Raw genomic sequence first — 15,860 nt, 5'->3', positions numbered from 1 at the left:
AATCCTGAGTTCTAATTTGATTGCACTGTGTTCTGAGAGACTGTTTGCTATGATTTCCTTTCTTTTGCATTTGCTGAGGAGTGTTTTACTTCCAATTTTGTGGTTGATTTTAGAATAAGTGCAATGGGGTGCTGAGAAGAATGTATATTCTGGTGATTTGGGGTGGAGAGTTCTGTAGATGTCTATTAGGTTTGCTTGGTCCAGAGCTGAGTTCACATCCTGAATATCCATGTTAATTTTCTGTCTTGCTGATCTGTCTAATACTGACAGTGGGGTATTCAAGTCTCCCACTATCATTGTGTGGGAGTCTAAGTCTCTTTGTATGTCTCTAGAAACTTGCTTTATGAATCTGGGTGCTCCTATGTTGGGTGCATATATATTTAGGATAGTTGGCTCTTCTTGTTGCACTGATCCCTTTACCATTATGTTATGCCCTTCTTTGTCTCTTTTGATCTTTGATGGTTTAAAGTTTGTTTTATCAGAGACTAGGATTGCAACACCTGCTTTTTTTTCTTTCCCTTTGCTTGTTAAATCTTCCTCCATCCCTCTATTTTGAGCCTATGTGTGGCTTTGCACATGAGATAGGTCTCCTGAATACAGCGCACTGGTGGGGCTTGACTTTTTATCCAATTTGCCAGTCTGTGTCTTTTAATTCAGGCCTTTAACCTGTTTACATTTAAGGTTAATATTGTTATGTGTGAATTTGATGCCATATTTTGATCCTAAGCTGGTTATTTTTACCCCTTAGTTGATGCCGTTTCTTCATAGTGTTGATGGTCTTTACATTTGGGTTTGTTTTTGCAGTGGCTGGTACTGGTTTTTCCTTTTCATATTTAGTGCTTCCTTCAGGAGCTTTTGTAAGGCAGGCCTGGTGGTGACAAAATCTCTCAACATTTGCTTGTCTGTAAAGGATTTTATTTCTCCTTCACTTATGAAGCTTAGTTTGGCTGAATATGAAATTCTGGGTTGAAAATTCTTTTAAGAATATTCAATATTGGCCCCCACTCTCTTCTGGCTTGTAGGGTTTCTGCAGAGAGACCCGCTGTTAGTCTGATGGGCTTCCTTTTGTGGGTAACCTGACCTTTCTATCTGGCTACCTTACATTTTTTCCTTCATTTCAACTTTGTTGAATCTGACAATTACGTGTTTTGTGGCTGCTCTTCTTGAGGAGTATCTTTATGGTGTTCTCTGTATTTCCTGAATTTGAATGTTGGCCTGTCTTGCTAGGTTGGGGAAGTTCTCCTGGATAATATCCTGCAGACTGTTTTCCAACTTAGTTCCATTGTCCCCATCACTTTCAGGAATACCAATCAAATGTAGGTTTGGTCTTTTCACATAGTCCCATATTTCTTGGAAGTTTTGTTCATTCATTTTCATTCTTTTTTATCTAATCTTGTCTTCAGGCTTTATTTCATTAAGTTGATCTTCAATCTCTGATATCCTTTCTTCTGCTTGATGGATTCAGCTATTGATACTTGTGTATGCGTCACGAAGTTCTTATGCTGTGTTTTTCAGCTCCATCAGGTCATTTATCTTCTTCTCTAAACTGGTTATTCTAGTTAGCAATTCTGCTAGCCTTTTATCAAGGTTCTTAGCTTCCTTGCATTGTGTACAACATGCTCCTTTAGCTTAAAGGAGTTTGTTATTACCCACCTTCTGAAGCCTACTTCTGTCAATTCATCAAACTCATTATCCATCCAGTTTTGTTCCCTTGCTGGCAAGGAGTTGTGATCCTTTGGAAAAGAGGTATTCTGGTTTTTGGAACTTTCAGCCTTTTTGCACTGGTTTCTCCTCATCTTCGTGGATTTATCTACCTTTGGTCTTTGCTGGTGGTGACTTTTGGATGGAGTTTTAGTTTGGTCATCCTTTTTGTTGATGTTGATGCTATTGCTTTCTGTTTGTTAGTTTTCCTTCTAACACTCAGGCCTCTCTTCTGTAGGTCTGCTGGAGTTTGCTGGGGGTCCTCTCCAGACCCTGTTTGCCTGGGTATCACAGCAGAGGTTGCAGAACAGCAAAGATTGCTCCCTGCTCCTTCCTCTGGAAGCTTCATCCCAGAAAGGCACCTGCCAGATGCCAGCCAGAGTCCTTCTGTATAAAGTATCTTGCTGTCAGGATGCACAGGGCGTCAAGAACCCACTTGAGGAGGCAGTCTGTTGTCCCTTAGCAGAGCTCGAGCACTGTGCTGGGAGATCTACTGCTCTCTTCAGAGCCATCAGGCAGGGACATTTAAGTCTGCTGAAGCTGTGCCCACAGCCACCCCTTCTTCCAGGTGCTCTGTCCCAGGGAGATGGGAGTTTTATCTATAAGCCCCTGACTGGGGCTGCTGACTTTTTTTCAGAGATGCCCTACCCAGAGAGGAGGAATCTCAGCCCTTTTTCCTTCACAAATAATCAGAAAAATAATCAGGGGCAATGAGGGTAGCACTGGTGAGGAAGAAGGAAGAAAGAAGGGGCTGGGAAGTGGAGCTCTGGGGAGTGAGAATGGTAAGAACAGAGTCCCCATCCCACAGGCTTGCAGCCTTTTCAGGAAGGTATCTCTGAGTAGGAATTCATAACATATTGCAGTTAAACCTTAAGCTCAGTTGTCAGCTAAATGGAATTGTGACGTAAATACAGCTTGTTTTAAATGCTTGTCACCTTTTGCACTTCCTCACAACCACCAATTCAGCTTGAAATTTCTCAGACTCTCCTCCACAGAACAGTACTGCTTTGGGAGTAGTTAGGGGTTTGTGAGAAGAGGGTTCTGCTTCAAAGTGTGGGAAACATTGCTTACCACAGACATGCTCCTAGAAAGACACACTAACCTATTAAGAGCTCTGAAAAAGTTATTTCCTTGTTCAACATACAAAAGTATAGGTGAGCATAACTAGCAAGGAGTCTCAAAAGTCCTCAAAATATTTCTATTCTTTGAACCAGCGATTTCAAATACAAAACTTTATTAATAAAAAAAGAATCATACACATGCACAATCTTGCTACAAGGATGTTTATCCTACTGTATCATGTGTTTAATAGATTAAAAAGGAATTACATAAAAACCCAATAGTAAGGGATTGGTTATATAAAGTATGGCATACCCATATAATGGAATATTATGCAGAAAATATAATACATAGACCATTTAATGATGTAGGGAAATGTTCGCAAAATATTAAGAACTTACAACTGAATATGAAAGGATACTCTCTTTTGAAAATTAAATATTTTCCAAGAAGGAAAAGATCAGAATGGCTTACAACTAGAGTCTCAAATCCAAAAACCTCAGGGTGTAGGCAGATAAACTAGGACAAGGAGTTTTCTTTCCTAGCAAGAGCAGCTCCCATTCAGCTTTGAGCTCTGCGATGCTGGAATGCAGGCTACTTGATGCCTACTCTCAATATTTCAGAAGACACTAGAAATATGTGTGTTTGTGAGAAATCATTCCAGTTGTAAATGCTGGCATTGTAATTCAAAAAATGTAAATATTATACAGTCAAATAAAGCACATATTTAAACTACTGTTAGCAGCTCTGATTTATGCAGAATATCAACAGTGGTTATCTCTGAATATCAGGATTTTGGGTGATTTTTATTTCTTTCATTTTGTTTTTATTCTTTTCTATATTTTCTATAATGAAAAATAAATTATTTTAAATAAAAAATACATTTTGTTTAAATTTTTAAGAGTTCAATTGTTACCTTACCATTACCACTGAAAATAGAAAAGGAAAGTTATAATTTAAGAATTAAGGTTAGAAATAAAGAAAGTATAAAACAATCTGTATAATGGCAATATGAAACATAACATTCACAGGAAGCTTGGAAAATTAATGTATTTCCTTCTCATCCTTGGAGCTAACTGAAAAAGAAAAATCTTCCCTTCTATTTTTTGAAAATTACTTGCTTTTATTCAAAACATTGGCAATATTACAAATATAAACAACCTAAGGTTATAGGAAATGGTGACAAAGTAATTTTTCTGTAAAAACATTCCATAAAAAGAAAAGGCATCTATCCAGGATACCGTTTCCCAAACTAGGTTCCTTGGCAGCTCCGTGGTCAAATCAGTTTGTACTTCACTGCATCAGTACCTCCCTCAAGAGTCAAGTGCATATTGATAAGAGACAGACAAGGCTCTGAAATGTCCTGCAGTTTAATTCTGTGTGCGCACACATACACATGCATATGCACATTTGCACATGCACACACACACACACACACAACAAGGTGCCTTTGTTTAGCCAAAGAGTTTCAAACTGATTTGTCCACAGAATTCTTTTATGGAGCACCTATTACCATCCCATACACAGTAGTATTCTTTAGAACACAAATCCGAAAATATAGAGTCAAGAAGAGAAAATAATTTTTTTCCTTAGAAATGTATTCTGCGTGTTATACTAAAAATTGTTTTTTTATCTGAAGCTCAGATTTAACTGGGCAACCTGTTTGGGGTTTTGTTTTTTGCTAAATCTGGCAACCCTAGTGACAGGACAATATGGTAGGTGAACCTCAAAATTTCTGAAAATGGTGTTAAAGTACTAGGACCTTGTTGTGTGTCAGCAGAGTTGACAACTTCCACAAACGGTGCTGAATCCTCCAGGATCTGAGGTTTGGTTACTAATTCTCAGGTGACAGTCCCCTCTCCAAACACTGAGTCCCTCCTTACTCTAGGAGCTGTGGGACAAAAAGAGAAAATAGGAGTTTGCCAAACAGGAACGGCTCTGGTCTGCAGCTCCCAGCGTGATCAATGCAGAAGATGGGTGATTTCTGCATTTCCAGCTGAGGTACCTGGTTCATCTCATTGGGACTGGTTGGACAGTGGGTGCAGCCCACAGAGAGTGAGCTGAAACAGGGCAGGGTGTTGCCTCACCCGGGAAGAACAAGGGGTTGGGGGATTTCTCTTTCCTAGCCAAGGGAAGCTGTGACAGACTGTACCTGGAAAATCAGGACACTCAGTGAAAATACTGCACTTTTCTCATGGTCTTAGCAACCGGCAGAGCAGGAGATTCTCTCCTTTACGTGGCTTGGAGGTTCCCATGCCCATGGAGCCTTGCTCACTGCTAGCATAGCAGTCTGAGATCAACCTGCGAGGCTGCAGCCTGGTGGGGGGAGGGGCGTCCGCCATTGCTGAGGCCTGAGTAGGTAAACAAAGTGGCCGGGAAGTTCGAACACCAGAGCTCCATAAGGCCTACTGCCACTATAGACGCCACCTCTGTGGGCAGGGCAGAGCTGAACAAAAGGCAGCAGACAACTTCTGCAGCCTTAAATATCCCTGTCTGACAGCACTGAAGAGAGCAGTCATTCTGCCAGCACAGCATTTGAGCTCTGAGAACAGACAGAATGCCTCCTCAAGTGGGTCCCTGACCCTCATATAGCCTAACTGGAAGACACCTCCCAGTAGGGCCCAACAGACACCTCATATAGGTGGCTGCCCCTCTGGGATGAAGCTTCCAGAGGAAGGATCAGGCAGCAATATTTTCTAGTCTGCAGCCTTTGCTGGTGACACCCAGGCAAACAGGGTCTGGAGTGGACCTCCAGCAAACTCCAACAGACATGTAGTTGAGGATCTTAGAAGGAAAACTAATAAACAGAAAGGAATAGCATCAACATCAACAAAAAGGACATCCACACCAAAACCTCATCTGTAGGTCACCAACATCAAAGACCAAAGGTAGATAAAACCACAAATATGGGGAGAAACCAGAGCAGAAAAGCTGAAAATTCTAAAAACCAGAGTGCCTCTTCTCCTCCAAAGGATTGTAGCTCCTCACCAGCAACAAAACACAGCTGGATGGAGAATGACTTTAACGAGCTGACAGAAGTAGGCTTCAGAAGGTTGGTAATAACAAACTTCTCCGAACTAAAGGAGTATGTTCTAACCCATTGCAAGGAAGCTAAAAATCTTGAAAAAAGCTTAGACAAATGACTAACTAGAATAAACAATGTAGAGAAGATCTTAAATGACCCAATGAAGCTGAAAACCATGGCATGAGAACTTTGTGATGCATGCACAAGCTTCAGTAGGTGATTCAATCAAGTGGAAGAAAGAGTATCAGTGATTCAAGATCAAAGTAATGAAATAAAATGAGAAGACAAGATTAGAGAAAAAAAGAGTAGAAAGAAACAAAACCTCCAAGAAATATGGGGCTATGTGAAAAGACCAAATCTACTTTTGATTGGTGTGCCTGAAAGCGATGGGGAGAATGGAACCAAGTGGAAAACACTCTTCAGGATATTATTCAGGAGAACTTCCCCAACCTAGCAAGACAGGCTAACATTCAAATTCAGGAAATACAAAGAACACCACAAAGATACTCATTGAGAAGAGCAGCTCCAATACACATAATTGTCAGATTGACCAAGGTTGAAATGAAGGAAAAAATGTTAAGGGAAGCCAGAGAGAAAAGTCAGGTTACCCACAAAGGGAAGCCCATCAGACTAACAGCAGATCTCTCTGCAGAAACCCTACAAACCAGAAGAGAGTGGGGGCCAATATTCAACATTCTTAAAGAAAATAATTTTCAACCCACAATTTCGTATTCAGCCAAACTAAGCTTCATAAGTGAAGGAGAAATAAAATCCTTTACAGACAAGCAAATGCTGAGAGATTTTTGTCACCACCAGGCTTACCTTACAAGAGCTCCTGAAGGAAGCACTACATGTGGAAAGGAACAACTGGTACCAGCCACTGCAAAAATGCCAAATTGTAAAGACCATCAACACTATGAAGAAACTGCATCAATTAATAGGCAAAAAAAACAGCTAACATCTTAATGACAGGACCAAATTCACACATAACAATATTAACCTTAAATGCAAATGGGTTAAATGCCTCAATTAAAAGACACAGACTGGCAAATTGGATAAAAAGTCAAGACCCACCAGTGTGCTGTATTCAGGAGACACATCTCATGTGCAGAGACACATATAGGCTCAAAATAAAAGGGTGAAGGAAGATCTACCAAGCAAATGGAAAGCCAAAAAAAAAAAAAAAAAAAGCAGGGGTTGCAATCCTAGTCTCTGATAAAACAGACTTTAAGCCAAAAAAGATCAAAAGAGACAAAGAAGGCCCCTAGTCTCTGATAAAACAGATTTTAAGCCAACAAAGATCAAAAGAGACAAAGAAGGCTATTACATAATGGTAAAGGGATCAATTCAACAAGAAGAGATAACTATCCTAAATCTATAAGCACCCAGTACAGGAGCACGCAGATTCATAAAGCAAGTCATTAGAGACCTACAAAGAGACTTAGATTCCCACACAATAATAATGGGGGATTTTAACACCCCACTGTCAATATTAAGACAGATCAACAAAACGGAAGGTTAAGAAGGATATCTGGGACTTGAACTCAGCTCTGCACCAAGCAGACCTAATAGACAGTTACAGAACTCTCTGCCCCACATCAACAGAATATACATTCTTCTCAGCAGCACATTGCACTTATTCTAAAATTGACCATATGATTGGAAGTAAAACACTCCTCAGCAAATGTAAAAGAACAGAAATCACAACAAACTGTCTCTCAGACCACAGTGCAATCAAATTAGAACTCAAGATTAAGAAACTCACTCAAAACCGCAAACTACATGGAAGCTGAATAACCTGCACTGGAATGCCTATTGGGTAAATCATGAAACGAAAGCAGAAATAATGATGTTCTTTGAAACCAACGAAAACAAAGACACAATGTACCAGAATCTCTGGGACACAGCTAAAGTAGTGTGCAGAGGAAAATTTATAGCACTAAATGCCCACAAGAGAAAGCAGGAAAGATCTAAAATTGACACCCTAACATCACAATTAAAAGAACTAGAGAAGCAAGAGCAAACAAATTAAAAAACTAGCAGAAGACAAGAAATAACTAAGATCAGAACAGAACTAAAGGAGATAGAGACATGAAACCCCCTTCAAAAAAATGAACGAGTGCAGGAGCTGGTTTTTTGAGAAGATCAACAAAATTGATAGACCACTAGCAACACTAATAAAGAAGAAAAGAGAGAAGAATCAAATAGACACAATAAAAAATGATAAAGGGGATATCACCACCAATCCCACAGAAATACAAACTACCATCAGAGAATACTATAAACACCTCTATGTAAATAAACTAGAAAATCTAGAAGAAATGGATAAATTCCTGGACACAAACACACCCTCCCAAGACTAAACCAGGAAGAAGTTAAATCTCTGAATGCACCAATAACAGGTTCTGAAATTGAGGCAATAATTAATAGCCTACCAACCAAAAAAAAGTTCAGGACCAGATGGATTTACAGATGAATTCTACCAGAGGTACAAAAAGGAGTTGGTACCATTCCTCCAGAAACTATTCCAATCAATAGAAAAAGAGGGAATCCTCCCTAACTCATTTTATGAGGCCAGCATTGTCCTGATACCAAAGCCTGGCAGAGACACAACAAAAAAAGAGAATTTTAGACCAATATCCCTGATAAACATCGATGTGAAAGTCCTCAATAAAATACTGGCAAACCAAATCCAGCAGCACATCAAAAAGCTTATCCACCATGATCAAGTCACCTTCATCCCTGGGATGCAAGGCTGGTTCAACATATACAAATCAATAAACATAATCCATCACATAAACAGAACCAACAACAAAAACCACATGATTATCTCAATAGATGCAGAAAAGGCCTTTAACAAAATGAAGCAGCCCTCATGCTAAAAACTCTCAATAAACTAGGTATTGATGGAATGTATCTCAAAATAATAAGAGCTATTTATGACAAACCAACAGCCAATATCATACTGAATGGGCAAAAACTGGAAGCATTCCCCTTGAAAACTGGCACAAGACAGGGATGCCCTCTCACCACTCCTATTCAACATAGTGTTGGAAGTTCTGGCCAGGGCAATCAGGCAGGAGAAAGAAATAAAGGGTATTCAATTAGGAAAACAGGAAGCCAAATTGTCCCTATTTGCAGATGACATGATTGTATATTTAGAAAACCCCATCATCTCAGCCCAAAATCTCCTTAAGCTGATAAGCAACTTCAGCAAAGTCTCAGGAAACAAAATCAATACGCAAAAATCACAAGCACTCTTATACACCAGTAACAGACAAACAGCCAAATCATGAGTGAACTTCCATTCACAATTGCTTTAAAGAGAATAAAATACCTAGGAATACAACTTGCAAGGGATGTGAAGAACCTCTTCAGGGAGAACTACGAACCACTGCTCAATGAAATAAAAGAGGACACAAACAAACAGAGGAAACTTCCATGCTCATGGATAGGAAGAATCAATATCGTGAAAATGGCCATACTGCCCAAGGTAATTTATAGATTCATTGTAATTCCCATCAAGCTACCAATGACATTCTTCACAGAATTGAAAAACAACTACTTTAAAGTTCATATGGAACCAAAAAAGAGCCCACATAGCCAAAACAATCCTAAGCAAAAAGAACAAAGCTGGAGGCATCAAGCTACCTGACTTCAAACTATACTACAAGGCTACAGTAACCAAAACAGCATGGTACTGGTACCAAAACAGATATATAGAGACCATTGGAACAGAACAGAGGCCTCAGAAATAACACCACACATCTATAACCATCTGATCTTTGAAAAACCTGACAAAAATAAGCAATGGGGAAAGGATTCCCTATTTAACCAATGGTGCTGGGAAAACTGGATAGCCATAAGTAGAAAGCTGAAACTGGATCCCTTCCTTACACCTTATACAAAAAATAATTCAAGATGGATTAAAGACTTAAATGTAAGACCTAAAACCTTTAAAACCCTAGAAGAAAACCTAGGCAGTACCATTCAGAACATAGGCATGGGCAAGGACTTCATGACTAAAACACCAAAAGCAATGGCAACAAAAGCCAAAATAGATAAATGGGATATACTTTAACTAAAGAACTTCTGCATAGCAAAAGAAAGTACCATCAGAGTGGACAGGCAACCTACAGAACAGGAGAAAATTTTTGCAATCTACCCATCTGACAAAGGGCTAGTATCCAGAATCTACAAAGAACTTAAACAAATTTACAAGAAAAATACAAACAACCCCATCAAAAAGTGGGCAAAGGATATGAACAGACACTTTCAAAAGAAGACATTTATGCAGCCAACAGACACATGAATAAATGTTCATCATCACTGGTCATCAGAGAAATGTAAATCAAAACCACAATGAGATACCCTCTCACACCAGTTAGAATGGCAATCATTAAAAAGTCAGGAAACAACAGATGCTGGAGAGGGTATGGAGAAATAGGAACGCTTTTACATTGTTCATGGGAGTGTAAATTAGTTCAACCATTGTGGAAGACAGTGTGGCAATTCCTCAAGGATCTAGAACTAGAAGTACCATTTGACCCAGCGATCCCATTACTGGATATATACCCAGAGGATTATAAATCATTCTACTATAAAGACACATGTGCATGTATGTTTATTGCGGCACTATTCACAATAGCAAAGACTTGGAACCAACCCAAATGCCCATCAATGATACACTGGATAAAGAAAATGTGGCATATATACACCATGGAATACTATGCAACCATAAAAAAGGATGAGTTCATGTCCTTTGCAGGGACATGGATGAAGCTGGAAATCATCATTCTCAGCACACTATCACAAGGACAGAAAACCAAACACTGTATGTTCTCACTAATAGGTGGGAATTGAGCAATGACAACACTTGGACACAGGGTGGGGAACATCACATACCAGGGCCTGTCAGCAGGTGGGGGACTTGGGGAGGGATAGCATTAGGATAAATATCTAATGTAAATAACAATTTGATGGGGGCAGCAAACCAACATGGCACATGTATATCTATGTAACAAACCTACACGTTGTGTCCATGTACCCTAGAACTTAAAGAATAATAAAAAAAAAAAATAAAGAGAGAGAAAATAAATATTCAATACACACTGGCATGACTGGCAATAGCTCAGAGGTTTCATACAGGAGGTCGCAACTCTTAGTGGGATGTGAATCCAGATCATGCCAGTACCGGGGGCAAGGTAGAAAAAAATAGAATAGGCAGAAATGTGAGATGGGGCAATGAATCAGAGTGTATCACCTGTATTTTTCTCCTAAAATAAACTATGTGTGTACACTGGCTAACAATACTTCTTACTATAGTCATGGTCCAAAATCTTGGAAAGCCACTGATATGATGTTGAGACTTGCCTGGCATTATTGTGAAAACTGTGTTGGATCGACAGTGAGGATGTTAGTTTTACACTCACGGGTGAGGGTAAGCTTTGCTTTGTTCTGGAAATATTACCCTTCTGGAACCACCTTATCTCTTTTTGGATTCTGCAATCCCTGCAAACAGATGCCAATGCTGCATTTAAATCAGAGGTCCCAGTTTTGTTTCATTTTGCTATAACCACTTTCTGGAAGCACACATTGGAATTCAACATTGTTGCATCTAATCTTAGGCAATAAATATAAGTGATATTGTGGGACCAAAAAATCCATTCTGTGTAATTGATCATCTGCAGTGAATTTACAAATTACATAGTCTCAACATTTTTTAAAGAATAAGGTTTCTGGTACTTAGAAACTCAAGGGACAAAACTGGCTCTCAAAACTCAGGAGATTAACCCAGTCATTCACAGTAAGGTCTATCTCGAAAATCCACACATTAAAGGATCCCTTGAGGTCAGATTTTTGAGTCTAATAACAAAATGATACTGAGCTAAAAATCAGTGGGGGTCAGCCATAGGGCAAAAATGAAAGACTACCTGAAATGACTCTCCTTTTTCAACAATTTAACTTAGACCTCAGTTAGCAGGAGCAGTGTCATGGTAAAAAATAAACTGCATCATTTTATTTTAAAAGAAAACTATTGGCACTCCATGTCAGTCCCAGACACTCTAGCTAAACTTCAAAATGGAATCCCGAGTCAATTGTTTTAAAATAGACTCTACCTTCCAAAAACACCTGATATTTGACTATTAGTTTCTTCACCCACCATATCTGCATCAAGACCTACCTAGGGTGATTAGAGAGTGGCATCTCTTCATCCCTCCTCCTCCCCTTATCCTCCCCCTAAATCTCACATGAACAGGGAAGCAGGGCAGACTAATCTGTTTGTGAGGTTTGTGCTTGCATGTGTCAACGTGCGCTATGGGATCTTAATATTGATTGCTGTTTATTTTTAGGTGTATTGGTTTGTCTGCAAAGGATAATATATCATGTTGATATCTGACAGCTTCCTTCCAACTAAGACCTTGCAGCATGAATCCAGCCCAGCCCACTTGCCCTCCCGGCTAGACTCCAGCTGTTACTCCTCTGCCACTGAAAATTGGCAGCACCCTCCTCCCCACAACAGATTTTGTGTGTGTGATTGATTGGGATTTTATTTTGGTTTTTCCTGTTTTTAACTTTTCCCAAGAGACACACGATTCCCAGATGATTCTTCACTAGCTTGCAAAATTCAGAAAGTGGCCTCTGCAGGAGAACTCTGCCCCTTTGCTTTTGTTTGCTTGTTCACTTACTCTAAAGAAAATGAACTTCTGGTCAATACCCACTTGCTCCAGAAAGGGCACAGCCACTAAAGTACACCAAAAAATCTAAAAGACATTAAAACTATTTCAGGACCAGAGAAAACAACTACCTTTCTCAAGGATCCCAGCACATACGGACAGGCAAAATATAAGAACCCTACAGTCTTTGTCTGATAATAAGCTTAAGAGAAAGCAATTTTCCAACCCAGAGCTCTCTTCCATGGTTTACCTCACAAAAAGCCTAGGGTGGGATTTTTTTTTCCTTTGAATAATGTTCCCCTTCACATTCAGTTGATAAGAAGCCTTCTTTTGTGAGAGCCATTTGATGTTCAAAGGGCTCTTCAAAATGCATGTGGACAGCCTTTGGAGAATTCTTAGAACACCAATCTAAATTTGGGTCTTAATAACAGGAAAGTTTTGTCAGCTGTAAACAAACTTCAATGCCAAATTCTAAAGAGTAAGAACAGTTGTCATCGGCCCCTGAAGTCAAGGGTAGGTTAGACATCAACAGTTCACACACGTCCATCCCTCACCATTTAAATGTCAGAAACAGTCACTACTGGACAGAGGATACTGTCAGGCTGTCACAAGTAAATCCAATTCTCTGCTGGGCTACTGTCCAGTCATAACACAATAGTGCAGAAGTATCCATTCTCCATTTTTCAGAAAATTTCTACAATTAAGACACTGCTCTGGGCTTCCCATAAGCATATGAAGCTCCAGGAGCACACAGGGGAAGATGTAACTAAGACGTGAATCCTTTTCCCCAATTACTTCTTTGTAAGATATTTTCCAGCAAAGAAACAGACCTTAAACCCCTAGGAAAAGTAGGCAGGAACTGAGTCAAAGGTAACAGACGAATTGCTGCTGTTTTGCATTCCCACCACTTGGTGAAACTCTAAAAACAAACCACTTTTAGTTTGGGTTTTATTTGGGGCTATTCTTTTCACTTTCTTTTTTTTTTTTTTTTTTTTTTTTTTTTTTTGAGACGGAGTCTTGCTCTGTCACCCAGGCTGGAGTGCAGTGGCCGGATCTCAGCTCACTGCAAGCTCCGCCTCCCGGGTTTACGCCATTCTCCTGCCTCAGCCTCCCGAGTAGCTGGGACTACAGGCGCCCGCCACCTCGCCCGGCTAGTTTTTTGTATTTTTTAGTAGAGACGGGGTTTCACCGTGTTAGCCGGGATCGTCTCTCGATCTCCTGACCTCGTGATCCGCCCATCTCGGCCTCCCAAAGTGCTGGGATTACAGGCTTGAGCCACCGCGCTTTCAAGGAGATTCGTTATTTCTCAGTCCAGAAGAAGGAATCTCAATTGTCTTGCAAAAATTCAGAATGTGAACTCTAGAGAGCTGCCTTTTTGCTTTTTTTGTTGGTTTTTTGTTTTGTTTTTGTTTGCTAATTCTAAGGAAAATGAATTTCCAGTAAAAACTACTTGTTCTACAGCCACTAAAATACAGTGAAACACCTTTACAGTAACACTTACCAGTCGACCATTTGATTCCCCTGTTCTGATTTACCTTAGCCTCTAGTTAACCATAATAACAAAACTAACCAAATGAATTCGGCACTTACTAGATACATCTTACTGTTTCACAAAATTCCATTTAATCCATATGAATTCTCCCTCAACTGGAAGTAGGGGAGTGCAAGACTAGTCCCACCAAAACATAAGTTGTGCAATGAGTTAACACAGAAGCTGCTGGCTGGGCGCGGTGGCTCACGCCTCTAATCCCAGCACTTTGGGAGGCCAAGGCAGACAGATCACCTGAGGTTGGGAGTTCGAGACCAGCCTGACCAACATGGAGAAACCCCATCTCTACTAAAAATACAAAATTAGCCGAGCATGGTGGTGCATGCCTGTAATCCCAGCTACTTGGGAGGCTAGGCAAGAGAATCACTTGAACCTGAGAGGCAGAGATTGCAGTGAGCCTAGATCGCACCATTGCGCTCCAGCCCAGGCAACAAGAGCAAAACTCCATCTCAAAAAAAAAAGCTGCTGCTACTAGCTCTGTATTTTCACTACACCTAAACCTACCTCCCAAACCCTCCCAACACCACTGCTGAGTCACAGACCCATACATCCAACTCAACTTGGATATACGAAAAGCACTACAAGCTCAGTCTCTCCAAAACTTAATTTGTCTTTTTTACCAACCTTCTCTTCCTCCTGTTTTCTCTACAGTGGTAGCAAATGGCATCAACATCCACCCAGAACCTAAGCCAGAAACCATTCTAGACTCCAATCATTCTAAACTCCTCCCTTCCCCTCAACCCCCATATCCATGTCCACTGACCAAGACAGCCTTCACATTCCCTTCGCTTGACAAAACTTTAGAGAGGCTTCTTGACTCTAGGCCCTGATCTCCCTTTTCTTAGAGCATTTACTTTGGGAAATACGTAAATTCTTTCTCGTCCTTTTGAGATGTGTGTAAATGTTTTTAGAAGCCTCTTGCCAGTTTTTCAACCTAGGCCGGTTTTTCTCAAGGACTTGAGAACCATCTCTTTGAAAATGCAAATGTCAAGGAATATAGTCCCAGGCTGTGTGGGAGGGTAGGAGCCTAACTTCAACCAGCACCTTGCTCTAAGTTGTAAAACTATCTCCTGTCCATAACAAAAAAGAGAAAGTTGACTTTTCCTTTGGGTAAAGCCAATGAGCAAACACAAACCACCTCTGTTCTCCCTCTCAATCCAGCTGTTAAAAATCCTCCCACCCTCCATTTCCGTAGAGTTGAGTTCAGAGTTCTGTTCTCTCTCCCCATGACAATATCCTTGAAAAAAGTCTGTTGTCTTGTCTGTTTAATTTTGGCGCAATATTTGCTATGACACCAGCCAACCCAACTCCTTGACACCTGTCAAGTATTGTTTCTGTTTTTTTTTTCCTGTCTCATTCTAGGGCCAAATCTTTAATTCAAGTTGCTGTCTCACTCATCTAGATGACTACAGTCATTTCCTAATCAGCTTCCCTGATTTCAATCTTTCTCCCTTCCAATCCCTTCCCTACACTGCTGTAGCTAAAATGGTTCAAAAACCAATGTTTAGTTCACATACTCCCCCTACTTAGAAACCTTCAAAGCTTCCCCACAGTTCCTATGATGGTGGGACCACACACATCCAGGTTTCCCTGAGACAGTCCTAATTTACACATGTTGTACCAGGTTAATTCTCAGCTTCCTTTTACTCTAAAAATGTCCCAGTTAGAAGATAATAACACCCTAGTATAGTGTCTAAGGACTAACCTCCACAATCATCTAACATTGCTCTTCTACACACATCATACTTCAAACACAACAAACTGCTTATGGCAATGGACCTCAACCCTGGCTACAAATTAAAATCATCTGGAAAGTTTTGTAAATGCATCTGTGATCCAGCTCAATACC

The 15,860-nt window shown here is 40.2% G+C and overlaps 1 pseudogene; it reads left to right on the top strand.

Annotated features, from left to right (window-relative positions):
• LOC139364008 (ATP synthase F(0) complex subunit C2, mitochondrial-like) overlaps window positions 1-15,860 on the top strand; it is a 38,883-nt pseudogene that overhangs the window by 15,968 nt on the left and 7,055 nt on the right.

The sequence above is a fragment of the Macaca nemestrina genome, chromosome 7 (genome assembly GCF_043159975.1).
Source record: "Macaca nemestrina isolate mMacNem1 chromosome 7, mMacNem.hap1, whole genome shotgun sequence".
NCBI classification, from domain to species: Eukaryota; Metazoa; Chordata; class Mammalia; order Primates; family Cercopithecidae; genus Macaca; species Macaca nemestrina.
The sequence above is the reverse complement of the archived record's forward strand: the minus strand, read 5'-3'. Positions and strand labels throughout refer to the sequence as shown.